The sequence below is a fragment of the Mauremys mutica genome, chromosome 5, assembly GCF_020497125.1.
Source record: "Mauremys mutica isolate MM-2020 ecotype Southern chromosome 5, ASM2049712v1, whole genome shotgun sequence".
Classification (NCBI taxonomy): Eukaryota; Metazoa; Chordata; order Testudines; family Geoemydidae; genus Mauremys; species Mauremys mutica.
The window spans coordinates 76,098,215-76,112,867 of record NC_059076.1 but is presented as its reverse complement, the minus strand read 5'-3'; the positions used below and the strand labels follow the sequence as shown (position 1 = coordinate 76,112,867).

General features: G+C 38.0%; 1 long non-coding RNA gene across 1 annotated transcript; it reads right to left on the bottom strand.

Moving 5' to 3' along the window:
• Positions 1-1,419: 1,419 nt before the first annotated feature.
• Positions 1,420-6,055, bottom strand: LOC123372018. Its single transcript, XR_006580049.1, has 3 exons — positions 5,920-6,055; positions 5,373-5,409; positions 1,420-1,659 (listed from the first exon to the last, which is right to left on the bottom strand). It is a non-coding gene; the product is annotated as an uncharacterized LOC123372018 (long non-coding RNA).
• Between the last annotated feature and the right edge of the window lie 8,598 nt (positions 6,056-14,653).

Sequence of the window (14,653 nt, the reverse complement as noted above, 5' to 3'; positions counted from 1 at the left end):
GGCTTGATGCCTGGGATCAGGTGATAATCTGTAGGTCATTTGTTCTTTGGGTGAAAGGCTAAAAAGCAACTCGGTTAGAGGTAGGCAGGTAGTTCTCTTTAAGAGAAAGAAATATGAAGAAATACCAGGCAGTAAAACTTGGTTTTGGGAAATTGCTGTTGAGTGTACCAAGGGACTGAAGAAACTGTAGAGTAAGGGAATTACTTGTTTTGATGTAAAGTGATAGTTGGGCTGTGTCAGATCCCAGGAGGAAGTTTCATTTGACTTACAAAAGTCTGAATGCAGTACGATGATGTCAAGGAGGGGAAATTGAGGTGGCGGCAGCAGCAGCAAGGTCTGACGGTGGCTCAGATACAACTTGGTTACAAAGTTGTACCACATGCACAGACAAGAAGTTCTGCCACAACAATTGAAAACAATATAATATGAACTCACTGTAATTTTTAAAGGAGAAAGATACTCCAGAAGTTCATCAATGCTTTTTTTTCTTCAAAAGAAGGATTTGGTCCAAAAATATTGTTCTGTTCTTCCGCATCCTAATTTTGTATTAATCTTCTTAGCTATTTGTTTTTACAAAATAAAATGTGTGTAAATTGCTGACAATTCAAAGACTGAGTATACAAACCTGAGCATATAAAAAAGATGTGACTTTTTATATTTGATTTAGACATTTGGCAGGCAAAAGAGGTATTTATATACCTTAATTCTCACTTGTGCATCCAAATGCAGGTCCTGTTATGACATTCACATTGAAAACTGCACCCACAGTTTGATTTCATGAAACAGTAATTAGTAAAACATAATATTGGGAACATAATGGTGTTATCAGGGTCCTAATCTTTGTCCCCATTGAAATCAAGGACAAATTCACCAAATCACTGTTAGAGCAAAATCAGACACCTGTTTTAGCAGGTTATTGAAATGTTCTAATTTATTTCATTTGTGAATTGAAACCTATTGGTTAAATGCCACCATGCTTAATTTAGTTTTTCCTTACACCTTAAACTTGTGGTGTTACACAGCTACTGTATGCCTTCTGATGAAATAAGTTGTCTCTGCACATGTTGACAGTGGAAATTTTGCTGTATATTTCAAATGCACACGTGTGTGTGTGTGTGTGTGTGTAAGACCAGAAAGAGTACAAAAGTGCCAAAGATTCAAAAAGTAAAATATTTTCATTTCAGACCAGTTTTATATCATAATAAATCTCATTCAGTGAAAAACAGCTCAATTAGGATTTTCTTTTTAGCTTAATAAAATATTGGTAACTGAAGCACTAATTGGAAGTAGCAACAGCTTCAGAGGGCTATGCTGTAGCCATGATGGCTCACAGAATGGACTTCCATCTTGAACCGTTTCTTGAAAGCCTTTTTCCTTTAGCAAGAGTCAATACAGGAGGATTTAGGCTTCTTAAATCCTTCAAAATTACATCTTCCAACCTCATTTGTGGTTGACGATGTGCTGTCCTTCCTTCAACCTCAGCTCTATAAAACTTCTGTAAAAGTATACACTCTTCTGCCCATTAGACATTGCAGTCATCTTGTTTTCACTGGGTACAAGACTTCAACTGTCCAGGATCCTGACTGGGGAGGAGGGGTATTGAGAAATAATATTGTGCAATTTTTACGGTGCCAAAAGTCTGAGTCACATTTTGGAAACCTGTAAATGAAAAAAACCCACCTGATTTAGACTAAATTTATGTAAATATGAATTATGTTGTACTTTCCTTCCTGATATAATATTCACACATTTTGCAGTAAATATCTTCTGCTTTTGAACCCTACAGAGAACAAAAAATGGAGTGGATCCACTTAAATGTGCTTGTTTGTGCTTCCTGCCATTCAACAGTCTTATATTGGAACTGTGTCCTTAAGCATCCAGTGGAAGAATTTGCCCATAATAGCTAACAAATAGCTATAATAATAAACACCAAATGTCTGTACTTATCAAAAACCAGGCACATGCAAAATAGTGTGGCTTCACATTTTAAGTGATGTTCTCTGTGTAACAGAGCAACTTAGGCTTGTTTCCTATTAATCTGATAATAAGCAATAAATAAGAACACCATTATTTACTTAGCTATAACACGGAAATAGTTTGATTTGTTGAAGCTAAGCCCATTTTATGGTGGGCAAATATTTTAACTGTGACATCTTCCTTCCATCATTTGTATTGCCGTCTACCTCTCATGATGTCAGAAATGGGGGCAAAGCTGCTGCTGCTTTTCCAACCCCAACACATAGACGGACTAGTGGAATGGAGCAGTAGCTGAGTCTTGGGGGAGGGTAGGACCAACTGATATCTCATTGGCATGCAGGAACAGCACAAGGCCGCATATGAGAACAAGGAGAGCATGACTGCTTCATGGGCTGCACTAGTGGGAGACCATCATGGCTGCTGCCTCATTTGAGCTTTTGGCACAAGCCTAGGAATAAGTGGTGCAAGTGCATTTTTTCCAGGAACAATATGGAGTACAAATTTTGAAAGACTTAAATCAAAAAACAAAGTCAGCTCTGTTTTCTGTTGCTAGTTTCAGAATCCTGGATTTGCCTAAAATTTTAGTTTTAGTATGGCCCTTGAGAGCAGTGAAAGTGCTCCAGCATATTCTGGGGAGAGGACTGCCCGATGAAAAGTTACTATTTTTTGTATAGCTCCATAAATGTGCGTGGTGCTTCATGAAATAAAGGTGGAGTCCCAGCCCAGAAGAGCTCATACCCTAAGGCTCTGATCTGCCCAGGCAAGCCCCTATGCAGAGCCCCACTGGCTCTGTACAAGTGCAAATGTTTGCCAGAGTTATTCAGACTGGAGAATCCAAGCCTAAATTAAGGCAAGAATGGGAGAAGATGGCAAATATTATTAATTATAATTAGTAGTATTGCTATAGCACCAAGGCCTTCCAGTCATGGACCAGGGCCCCATTGTGCTAGGCTCTGTATTAACATCAAACAAAAAAGATAGTTCCTGCCCCAAAGGTAGGGGTTGAGAGTCAAAAGGACTATGCAGCAACAGCAAGATCATATGGTCACTTAGGTGAGTGAAGCATGCAATTTAAAAATAATTACATTGTGGTGTCGCTTGTTTGGGTTTTGTTTTTTTTATTATAAAACAATTGTGAAGCCCAGTGTTTGGAGGAAGAACTTGGAGCATGAAAGCAGGAGTGTGAAAAGACAAATAACCAGGTGAACAAATAGGGTGAATAAAGTAGGTATGGCAGGTGAGGAGGAAGGTGTGAAAGGAGTTGGCATAGGAGCGTTCTAAAAGCTCTTCCTATTTCCTGTTATGTTGTCTTTTCATCTGTCCCTGTGGAGAAAGCTTCCTCCTTTACCAATGGTATATGGAGAAAAATTAAAACCAGACAGCTTTAAAAGCTGAAGTTACAGCCAGATTAAATGATTTTTAACAGTGCCTTTACGATTGGTGTTTAAAATATTTAAGGACTTTCAAACTATTTCTATTCTATTTTAATTGGAAAGGAGTCAAAGCTAAGCCTGTTCAAGCAGCTTTGTGGTCTGTTTTTAAAATAACAAGTTAGACTTTTCTCCTAATTTTTCAGGCTAGGAAAACATGTCTAGCGCATACAGTGTTATAGGAGAAAAGTAAATAATAGCATATATCATCTACATTTAATTGTTCTGCTTCATGGTTATATGAGAAGGCACCAGATCTCTCCTTTCTGAGAGAGATTTTTTTTAAAGTTGAGTCTTCACAATAGTGGAAATTATAGGAATTACTTTTGAGATGATTATCATTAAGATAGAGATTCTGGTCTGTATGTATAAATATTTCAGAGAACTAATCAAATCATGTTAAAAACACTGCCTACAAAAGGAGGCATTTTTTTACTTTCCTTCCTACAAATGGAAATTTTTACTCTTTTTAAAGCTCTGCTAACAGATGTTAAGTGGGAAGAGATGTATTTTATATGAGGTAAATGGTACATTAGGATTTTGCTCCTTGTTTCTTGTGTGGTGAGAGAAATATCAATATAGATCACAAACCTGGCTTACTCTTTGCACATGGGATTAGCAGTTTTGAAAATAATCACAGTAACCCTGTCTCTCTTCTCTATGTCAAATGTCCATTGGCTTGTAAAATGCAGTTCATAGGCTAAAAGCAGGAAAAGTTCTAGTTTCCTATGTTTTGCTGGTGAAACTGATATGAACATGAGCACTAGTTTCTGATTTCAAAGAAGCTGAAAGTTAATTAGGTTCCACAATAAATCTAAATAGTTCTCTGCAGCCTGGTGCAGATGAAGGAAAACAATAGAAAGGCTCTCAGTGAGTTATCACTATCACGAGATTTCCCCCACCCCCCAGAAAAAACCTTCAGGAAAAAGTCTTTATCTTATCACAAAATACAAACAGTTTATTGTAGTAGTGTGTTGTTTCTGTAATCAGACTAGTCTGTGGAAAACCATAGTCGTCTTGTTTGTATGTAGTAGAGATGTGAATGTAGTAAGCAGGAGTTTAGCAATATACTTAGAATGTTTACCTCATCATGAATAATGAATACAGGAGTTTGTTTGGCTTGTCTTTCCTAAATTTTCTTCTGTAAAAGGTGCAAGTTTTCAAGTATAGTGTTTTCATGGTGCTTCATGGGTGAAGGAAGGGCTAGTTTGCAAGGAGACCAAATGTGGCTGAGATTACCTCCAGCTTTAATCTTCAGAAACGTGCCCCACAATTAATTCTGTGGAGCAAAAGATTCATCGACAGAAGAATACTGTCCCCATGACCATAAAATCCCCGGCAACAAAAGAACTCATATAATGACTTTTTTAAATTTTAAACACTGAATCAGAAGGCTATAGCTACACAACTGCCATTTTGTTTGAGCACTTCATATGACTTACAATAAGTAAAGCCAATAAAACATCAGATTATGCAGTACCCTTTCCAGGCATTGTAAAAGAAATAAATTGACAGCACTGGCCAAAATGTAAATAAGTGTCTCCAGAGAGAGCAGGCTAGAGTCCAAACTTGAGGAAGCAGATTTAAAAATAAACTCCATCAACAGAAGCTGTGACACAACCTCAGGATAAAAAGGCTGGATACTTAATTAAAATATTAATGGCTACAATGAAGGACGCTAAAGCCATTTTGAATAAAATAGACTCTAGTACACAGAGTTTATACAAATATTTATAAGAATGTTGCAAATGACCAAAGGAGCAGAAGATATTCCAAGCTTCTTAGAGAAATTGGCTCCATGGATTCTTAATTTAGACCTCTTAAAAGATGCAGTTTGTCTCTTATTTAGTGTTTGTTGAGTGCCTAGCACAATGGAGCACCATTTTTGTTTGACCATTAGCACTAGCTTAATAAACGTTAATAATAAATATGAGGAGCCAACTTATTTTATTACTAACCACCCACCTGTATCAGCTGAGACTGATGTTTTGAGAACTATTATCTGTTAGAGAAATACAAAACATAGAATGTATTTTACCAGCAGCCAAGTCATGAAAGATAGATCTTATATATTGTTTAGAATATTTTTTTCCCACCCTATATCCAGGAATTCAAGCCAAGCAATATGTATTTGTAACAATAAAAAAGCTTTCAGGCAGAATTTCAAAAGTACCTAAATGACTTAGGAGCACAAGTCCTACTGACTTACAAATTACTAAAGCTCTTTTGAAAATGTCAACCTTTTATGCAGACGAGCTGAATCTGGGCTTCTTTTCTCAGGTAAATTGAAGGTTAACATGAGAGGAAATAATACTATTTCTGGGATGGAGATTCTGATGAATAGCTGGAAGAATTCAAATTGCATCAGATTTGTAGTTCTAAATTCTATGAGCCAGAGTGACTTGTTGAGATTTAATTCTCATTAATTGTATAATTATTATAAAATAATTCACCTCAGAAGACATGGGAACATATAACACTTTACACAGAAGCTAATGGCTTGTTTTCTCACTTTAAGGTCCTGATCCAAACTCATTGAAATTAATTGAAGGACTTCCATTAGATACAAAGTATTAGGACTAAAATGCTTAGATGTTTTGCTTCTTAAATACATAAGTCCAGAGGGGAGTTCCTTTCCACGACACCCTCTTTCCCCATGCCCATTCCCCTAACATGCCTTTTATGTTGTGGAAGGTAGGGAGGTCAGGGTAGGAGCTGGCTCCACAGGCTTGAAGCCAGTTAAGAATTCACCTTTGCCACATCAAGGGCCAGATTACATCCCTTTTGCACCACTGATACAGAGGCTGAGAAACTGGGCCAACATCTTTTGATGGAAGTATACTGCTAAGTAGAGTCAACACTTCACACCCACACAGATGGTGGATGTGGAAGTCAAATGAGAGGTTTGCAGATCGACTCCTGGTCATTTATCCTACTTCTCTATAATGAAAGAGCATACTAATCCATGTCTGCATAGATCATTACAACTTAAGTATTGTTTGTTTATGGGCGAGAGATGTGCATTTGTGTGAGTTGTTTGGGAGTTAAAAATAAAAAGTCAAAATATTTTCATAATGGCCTTGTAGTTTCTAGGGTATTGCTAATATATTGGACTGGTCAGACATGGCACATACCTTATGTAGACATGTTAGTTGCTGTTGCACTACAGCCAATATCTTTCATTCTTCTGTCACAGTGGCCTTTAAACTTATGAAATGTGGACCTCCATTCTGTGAGTGAAGCAGCCCTGACCTAAGGGAAATTCATTAGCACTAACAAGATATTCCACCACGTTCAGAATGTTTCTGAAAAACAATAGGACAGATAAACAGGATTAAATTAAGCAAAACCATAGTGGACATCCACTCTTCCCATGCTGCACAAAGCAAAATGCTTTTACTTAATCGTCTGACATAAATACACAGAAAAGAGTTTTATAGTGTGATCACTCGGATGCAGCAAAATGCACGTGTGCACTTACACAAACAGATTATTGCATGTTCTAAACGGGCAACTGCATTTTCAATGCCTTGATTTGCATGTGTAAATGCATGTTTTACATGATGTAAGAGAGGCTGCTGTGCTACTAAATTTGTCATTTAATTGACAAGAAAATGTTATCAGACCCATTTTTATCTTCAAGTACTATACATGAAAGAGCAACTACACTGCAGTAGGTAAGGGGGAAAATTGCAGTCTGGAGCTTAGTGTTGACTATGACAGGAGACACATTTTCTTTAGGAACTGGGCATCAGGGAAGAAATATAATGTAGGATTTACTTGGGACTGTCACTTGTGAAATTTGCTTATTAACAAAAGCTCCTGTTCCTTTCAGAAAAAGTCATTCATTAATGAAAAAGTGCTTACATTGATCTGACTTCAATGGGACCATTAGTGGAATAAGGTACTGCTCAGTGGCCAAGATTTTCAGATGTGACTGGTGATTTTTGGGGTGCCAACTTGTGACACCTTAAAGGGGCGTAATATTTAGAAAGCACTGATCACCTGCCTTCTGGAAATTAGGCCTCTCTCAGATGTCTGTTTGCTCCCTCCCCACATATCACCAGTCACTTTTGAAAGTTTTGACCAATGTGAGTAAGGGTCAAGAAAAGTGGGCACTATGCAATAAGCCCTCAGGCCATAACTTCTTCATGGCAGGGACCTGTATGCTGACAATCAGTAAAATTCCATGCACATCAGTGGTGCTATATAAATAATTGTTCAATTGATTAGATACACACCTAATATACTATATATACAGAGAGATTTGATTCAGTCCGTTGGTTGATGTGGATACATATGAGCATGAGTGCATGGTTTTGGTAATGTCATAGCTCCCCTTAGAAGTAAAATATGCAAACCTGCCAAAACTTCATGACTTCCTCAGTAATCCATGACCTTAGAAATCAGCTTCAGGGTCACGTACAATATCTTTAATTTCTCCTGTTGAGTGCAGGCATAAATGTTTAATGGTCCCTATGGATGGTGAAAAACACTGAAGGGAAATACAATCCCCGTGAAGATGATGAAACTATTGAAGAAGAGCCAAGATAGATAATAAATAACATAAAAGAAAGACCCTGGTCTCTAGTGTTCCTCCAGAACTGTTCCATTTGGCTGGGTGTGGTGCATCAACTGGACTGGATACAGCAAACCTTTTCAGCCACTGTGGCTATGATTTTGGAATGTGTGTTGTGTATACAACTGAAGAACGGGGTGGAAAAACTAATTCTGTTTCATGGAGTATTTTGAAATTTGGTTTTATTCCAATTCAAAGAGCTGTGTGTAAATTCAAAAGCTTGTCTCTCTCACCAGTGGAAGTTGGTACAATAAAAGATATTACCTCCCCAACCTTATCTTTCTAAGGGTTAAAAATACACATTTGCTTCTCTAGGAAAGACTCAGCATATGTGATTTAGACCAAGCAAAGAAACTGACTATATTTGGATGTGAGTGGGAGATAACCTGTTCATGGATAGTTAAAAGAGCTACTATACTGGTGTCTCCAAGAAGTAAGCTAAGGAACACCCAGGTGATTCCCTTTATTAACTGGGCTGAGAGGAATGAGAGCACAGATGGCTCTCTCATGGCTTGGAGAGGCTAGGCGTTAGAGTTGGGATATGTTGACAATTCCAGCCTTTGACAAGAGGCGACAGAGAATGGACTAGTGACCTGGGTTGTGGCACCTAGAAAATCACAAGAACACTAATGCAATCCCCAAAGCCTGAGTTAGGCACCTAGGCTAATGAAGGGGGAGAGATAGATGCCTTACAAAGCAATCTAGAATGCCAGCACACTAAGCAAGGAGCCACCTAAGCTAGCCAATGGGAGATGCTGATCAGAGGGGTGTATGCGCTAACCCCCACTCTTCTCATGGAGATAAGTGACAAAGTCTGGGCTGAAGAGTTGCATCCATCTCTGCTTGCGATCCACAAACTGGGGGAAGATAGGTGTTTTGGCTGCCTATGTTGCAGGCAGGGGGAGAAAGAGGATATCCCTTATAAATTTCAACCAAGTGGGCAGGGTACTCACCCAGAATGTTAAAGGCCCCCCCCAGTTCAAATCCTCCCTCCCCCCTGTCCCAAGAAAGGAGAGGGGATTTGAACAGGACTCAGCCAGCTCTTCGGTGAATGCCCTAGCCACCAGCCTATGAAGTAACCCACATCAGAATATTTCAATCTCTCTTATTAAAGATGTTCCTCTTTAATTAACTAATTGGATAAATATTAATAGGCCTAGAGAAAGAGTTAGAATGACTCTACAGACATGGGATTCAAGCACTCACCTGAGAGATAACAGTTCATTCTTCAAATCTTTTCTCCCCCTCAAGAGAAGGGGGGGGACTCCTATATCCTAGCCTAAAGTTCATAAGGTAAGCCAGCTTTTCCCCCAGCTGTTTTGTGTGAACTCACCAGAAGAGCCCGACCTGCTAGGTGGCCCCTGAGCAAGTCTAATGGATCAGACCCTCCAATGCCTATCGTTCCTGGTAATCACACTGGGGCATAGGTTGGAGATTGGCATTTGGACACCTCTCATAAGACATCTATGATCAGTGCATATGCTCAGGTAGGAGAGAGGCACCCAGGTGTCTGGAGTGAGGCTGCAGTGCACATAGCCAGAGGCAAAAACTTAGGCACTGAGTGAGTTTAGGTGCCTACAAAGTTAGGCAACAACAAAACAGGACTTAGGCACTTAAGTACCTTTGTGGATTGCACCCCTTCTTCCTACCTGTCTGTCTCAAATTCCCACTTCCTTGAGGTTAGTTAACTCTGAATCACAAAGTACCAGAGTGTGGTTCTGACTCAGAATCGGAACTCTCAGAGTTCCCTGTCTATTTTGTGATATTTTCCTTCATAGGGAACAAATTGACCCTCTGGGTCTTTGTGCAGGTGCAGGGGTCCATCCCCAGAGAACAGCTTGTGGGACTGGGGGCCTAGATATGAACTGTTTTTATGCCAGTGCTATAAAAATGTCTCTAACAAAATGTGGCACAATATATGTCACAAAGATATGCACCCACAACTCTCACTCTGATGGCAGGAGTCACAGTATGAAAGCATAGGCTGGAAGCCTTCCGATTTGTATTAGAAACAGAATCTGTTAACTTCCTAAAAGGAAATGCCACATGTAGACTTATCCAGTGAGTGACTTTCAGCAAAAATACTAAGCTAATATAATCAAAAACATTTAGCTGTAATTTTTGCAGTGCTCATTGATAGTACATGTTCTCCAACTCTAAATGTGTTTTGGATTTATTTAAAGTTTGCAATAATTGGACCTGGTTTTAATTGGGCCAGTGCAATAAGCAGTTGCAGTTGTTTTACTGCCTTAAAGAACTTTTAAAGAAATGTGATTGAATAATTGAGTTTAAACACTGAAAAAAAATGAAAGGAATTAATTGTTTAATTGTTTCTTTACTAAATAAAGTCCAGATTTTGTCCATTCCCATGGATGGATCTTACCCATTAAAATTTTTGTTACTGTGCTGTAGAAAGAGATGCAGGAGTTGGGTTTCCTGTACTGAGGTGCCATATTCAGCTCTCTACAGGTTTTCCCTCCACCGTTTCATGCAGGGAAGTTGAGGACATGTTGGGAAAGAGCAGGAGGTTTACCCAAGCCCATGAAGTCCCACAGCTGGTCTGTCAATATGCACCCTAAAATCTAAATCTGCATCCCTTTGAAGTCAACAGAATTATTCCCATTGACCCCAGTGGATTTTGGATCAAGCCCTGGGTAGAGGGTTTGGCCCTATGTGGACTTCATAAAACCATTAAGCATTTGAAAGAAAGTAATCTTGCTTTATGAATAATGTTAAGAAGGAATGAAAAGTCCCACAGTCCTGTGAGTACTGTGTTTAACTTCATGATGCTCCATTCAAAATACTAAACATGTCAGCTAATGAAACCGAAGGCAGCTATACTTTAGAACTGATTTGTGTTAAAACACAGAAGACACATGTAGATTTACTTTCACATTGTGTGATGTTTTTCTGCTGTGCATCTTTGCACAAGGCAATTCTTTAAAAACAGAACTAGCTGGTCAGGAAATTATTTCTTTTCCGATTAAAAATATGAACAGAAATTTGATAATTCTGCTGCACTACAACACCTCAGGTGCTGAATCCACTGCACTCTCTAACTCAATGGATATTTGAAGGAACTTTCCCTCTCCAAGAATAAATAAGGGAAATTTAGTGCATAAGAGAGGACACTGGAAGTGCAAATAGTAAGTTCCTAAACATTACTAGATTCTCTGTCTTTGAAATCAAATTTGGTTCAAGTGAGACTTGTTAGAGGCAGAGAGGAATTCAAAGTAAAATGAAAAATGAATGGTTTCTTTGTATTATTTACATGAAATGGAAAATAGTAATGGAATGAGAAGTTATCAAAATGCCTGTATTCAGAGAAAGAATGGCAGAAATCTGTGCTTAATACAGTGGAGAATTTGACAAAATGCTATTCTTAAATAATGTGTCACCCATAAGGCTGCCAAGGTTAGTAATTTTATAGATTATATGTGAAATAAATGTGGTTAGTTTGGTATGATTTAAAACTGTAATGAGGCAGCTTTCACTTTTTTAGAAGATGTTCCAAGTTTTATATCCACGAATGGTCATTCTTTGCTTCATGTTAGGTGTTTTACTGTTACACTTTTGCTGATTGTGTGGCCAATTGCCCTGTTATACATGCATTATTCTGTGTGTCTTTCAGAAATAAAAAGTCCAGAGGAAAGGCATTGCTTCCACAAAGTGAAACTAATTTTTGAAGTTACATAGGATGTAAATTATTCAGGAGATGGTCCAAATACTTTTTTTGATATTAAAAAGGCAGCATTGTGGTTAAGCAACATTGAAATCAAAATTAGAAATGGGGAAAGATACTATTAGTTAATAAAAACTGATGAAGAATTTTTCACTGGTTCATTTGCCATGATTTTGCATTTTGAACGTTCAATATTTTCCCCACAACATTTTAGAAGATTGAAAATAGAAGCAGGTAAACAATTGGGGGGCGGGAAATGATTCTGCTTGAAAATTTACACTTGTACATTTTAAATTTGAAGTGAAAAGGTGTCTCTATACGTATACTCAGTTAACTAAATTAAACCATGCTCTTCTTATCAAGGGGATACACAAACACCATCTTGCATCTTTTCCCAAATGGCTAGATAGTAGAGAAAGTTCTGAACTCTTCAGATTAGATATATTTTTGTCAAAATAAACTTTTTCAAGTTAATTCTTTGCTCAGATCCACTATTAGGACAGAGTAGTCCCATAATTTCCCAGCATGCTTTTCTGGAGGCTGTCCCTTTAAATTTGGCAGCACCAAGCAGCTGTAACCTAGTGTGATCATTTTGTAACAGTCTGCTGCATATCCCTCACTTCCAGCTGGTAAGCATTCTTAACTTCTGTTGTGTTTTTTTCCCCTTCTGCCTATGATTTGAGAGGTAGAGCTTTTACTTCCTGTGGGAGTCTATTCTAATATCTTCACTGTTAGGAAATGTCTTTGGCATTCCACCTAAATATTCCTTTGATTAATTTTATCTCCATAATTCTAGCTATACCCTTATGTGCCAACCAATGTAATTCCTTTTTACTTGTATTTACACCCTGCAAATACTTGTACACAGTTACTAATCCTCCCTTAGTACTGTCTGGCCATGTTATACTTTTTTAGTACATTTGAGCTTTTCTCACAAAAGTTAGTTTGCCTAGCACTTGAGCCAATTTTTGTTACACGGATAAGCACTTGGGGGTGTAATAATAATGAACGAGAGAGATCTCACTAGTCTATTAACAAATCCACTGCTAATTCTCTTCCTGTTTAACCATATGTTAAATTATAACTTTATACTAATAACCATTCATAAAAACAAAAAGGAGCTGCTGCAGTATCAAATGTTTGCACTGAAAGGTGAGATGGCTCATGTGCATCATTTATTTCCTACAGTAAAATTGTATTTGCCTTAAATAAATAGTCCAGGATTTCCCAAAGGCTTTTGACTTGTAGAAAAAAAAGTTTTAGGCATTATATTAACTACTAGCATTTTTCTGAATATCATTTTCTGAGGCAGTGTGAGAATTTGGTGACAAAGAAATGTGGTGCTATGCAGGAGATGGGAGTATGGTTCCTAACTTGCTTCCTCAATCGCTGGTGGAGTGGGGATTCAGAGCTCTGTGAAAACTCTTTATTTAGTATCATGTTCCTCTGTAGCCATTTCAGTTTCCCTGTCTGTCAAATAGGGGCAACAATAATTACCAAAGGGAAAATGTGAAAATATGCAGAATTTAGGATGTCTTCACTAGGAAATGAAGCAGAGAACTAGTCCCATATCCTGCCAGCTGAATCAGCTTCTCCAGTCTTGAAAACTTCTATATTACTCCTCTACGGCCTTCCCCATTTGGGATTTTGGGGACCCATCCTTTTATTTGCACTGTCTCATCTATCTGAAATTTCCAATTTCTAGGCTCCTGAAACATTCTTTTCTTTAAATCCCATCTTAAACCCTACCTTTTCTTGATAGCCTGACTTATTCTCCTTTTCCCTCCCCTCCTCCCTCCTGAAGTATTGTATAAATTGTAGTACAGTATGTTTCCATTGGTATCTGCAACCACAGATCCTGTATTGTAGGTGGAATTGGGTTCCAAAATAAATGCACAACAGATGAAGAGCATGATAAATGTATGAAAAAGTAATCCTCCCCTCTCTTAATCAGGGTAATAATGACTCACCCTGCATTCATAAATGGGTTTGTTTCAGAGCTCTGTGTGCAGCAAACATCATGGGTAATAATTCATTTGTTTTTTTTAAAGAAGAGATTACTGCAAATTTATTTTAAAAGGTAATCCTATTCCTCTTAGTCATTGTGATTCATTACCCATGACGTTTCAGTAAGAAATGTACTAATATATACATATATATTCATTGATATGTGTAATCAGTGTCAGACAAATACTGCATATAGTGGGAGGAAACTGTGAGAATTTGATGTGGTTGGCTGTTACATTCAGATGCCAGATTTTTTCCATCTTTTGACCTTTCAGTAGAGGATTTTGAAACAATCAACTAGATAAAGCTTTGCATGAACAAATAAACTGAGAGTAAAAACCAGGTCACATGCATCAGCACATGTTCAGAAAGGTCCATGTTTGCATTGCTTGAACCAGTACACAAATTTCAGGTAGTATGGTTTCACACAGCCAGGAACTGAGGATTTTGTCTTTGTGAAGGGATAGAGGGGACATCTTTTGAAGACAGTAGAGAACATATAAAAAAAATCCTGTCACTTTCTAAAATAAATATGGAGAACAGGAGTGTGAAGTAGATGAAGAGGAAAACTGTGGAGAACAGGGAAAGATTATGGAGGAGGGAGGGATGTGCAATAACATCTGTAGGTACAAATCATGTCCAGGGTATACCAAGTGTACATTTAATACAATCACTGCCACAAAGATGTGAACTATTATGGTCCATGGAAGCAAGTAAGGAAAACAGCTATGTGACAGTGCTATAAATGGGTGTTTGAGCTGCAGGGTTCTCCTGACATTAATATTTTTGTTATGAACAAGTATGTGGTTTTTGTGAAGACATCTGCTGCACAAAGTTGTTGGGACTGAAGGAAGATTGCGTCCAAACAGTTGCTGGTGACTTGGTGAGGAAGGATTCTGAATCAGGAAATTCTTCTGATGCAAAGTCATGTTACATATTTCATATAAGGTTAAAGAACAAGTTTCTGCAAAATAATGG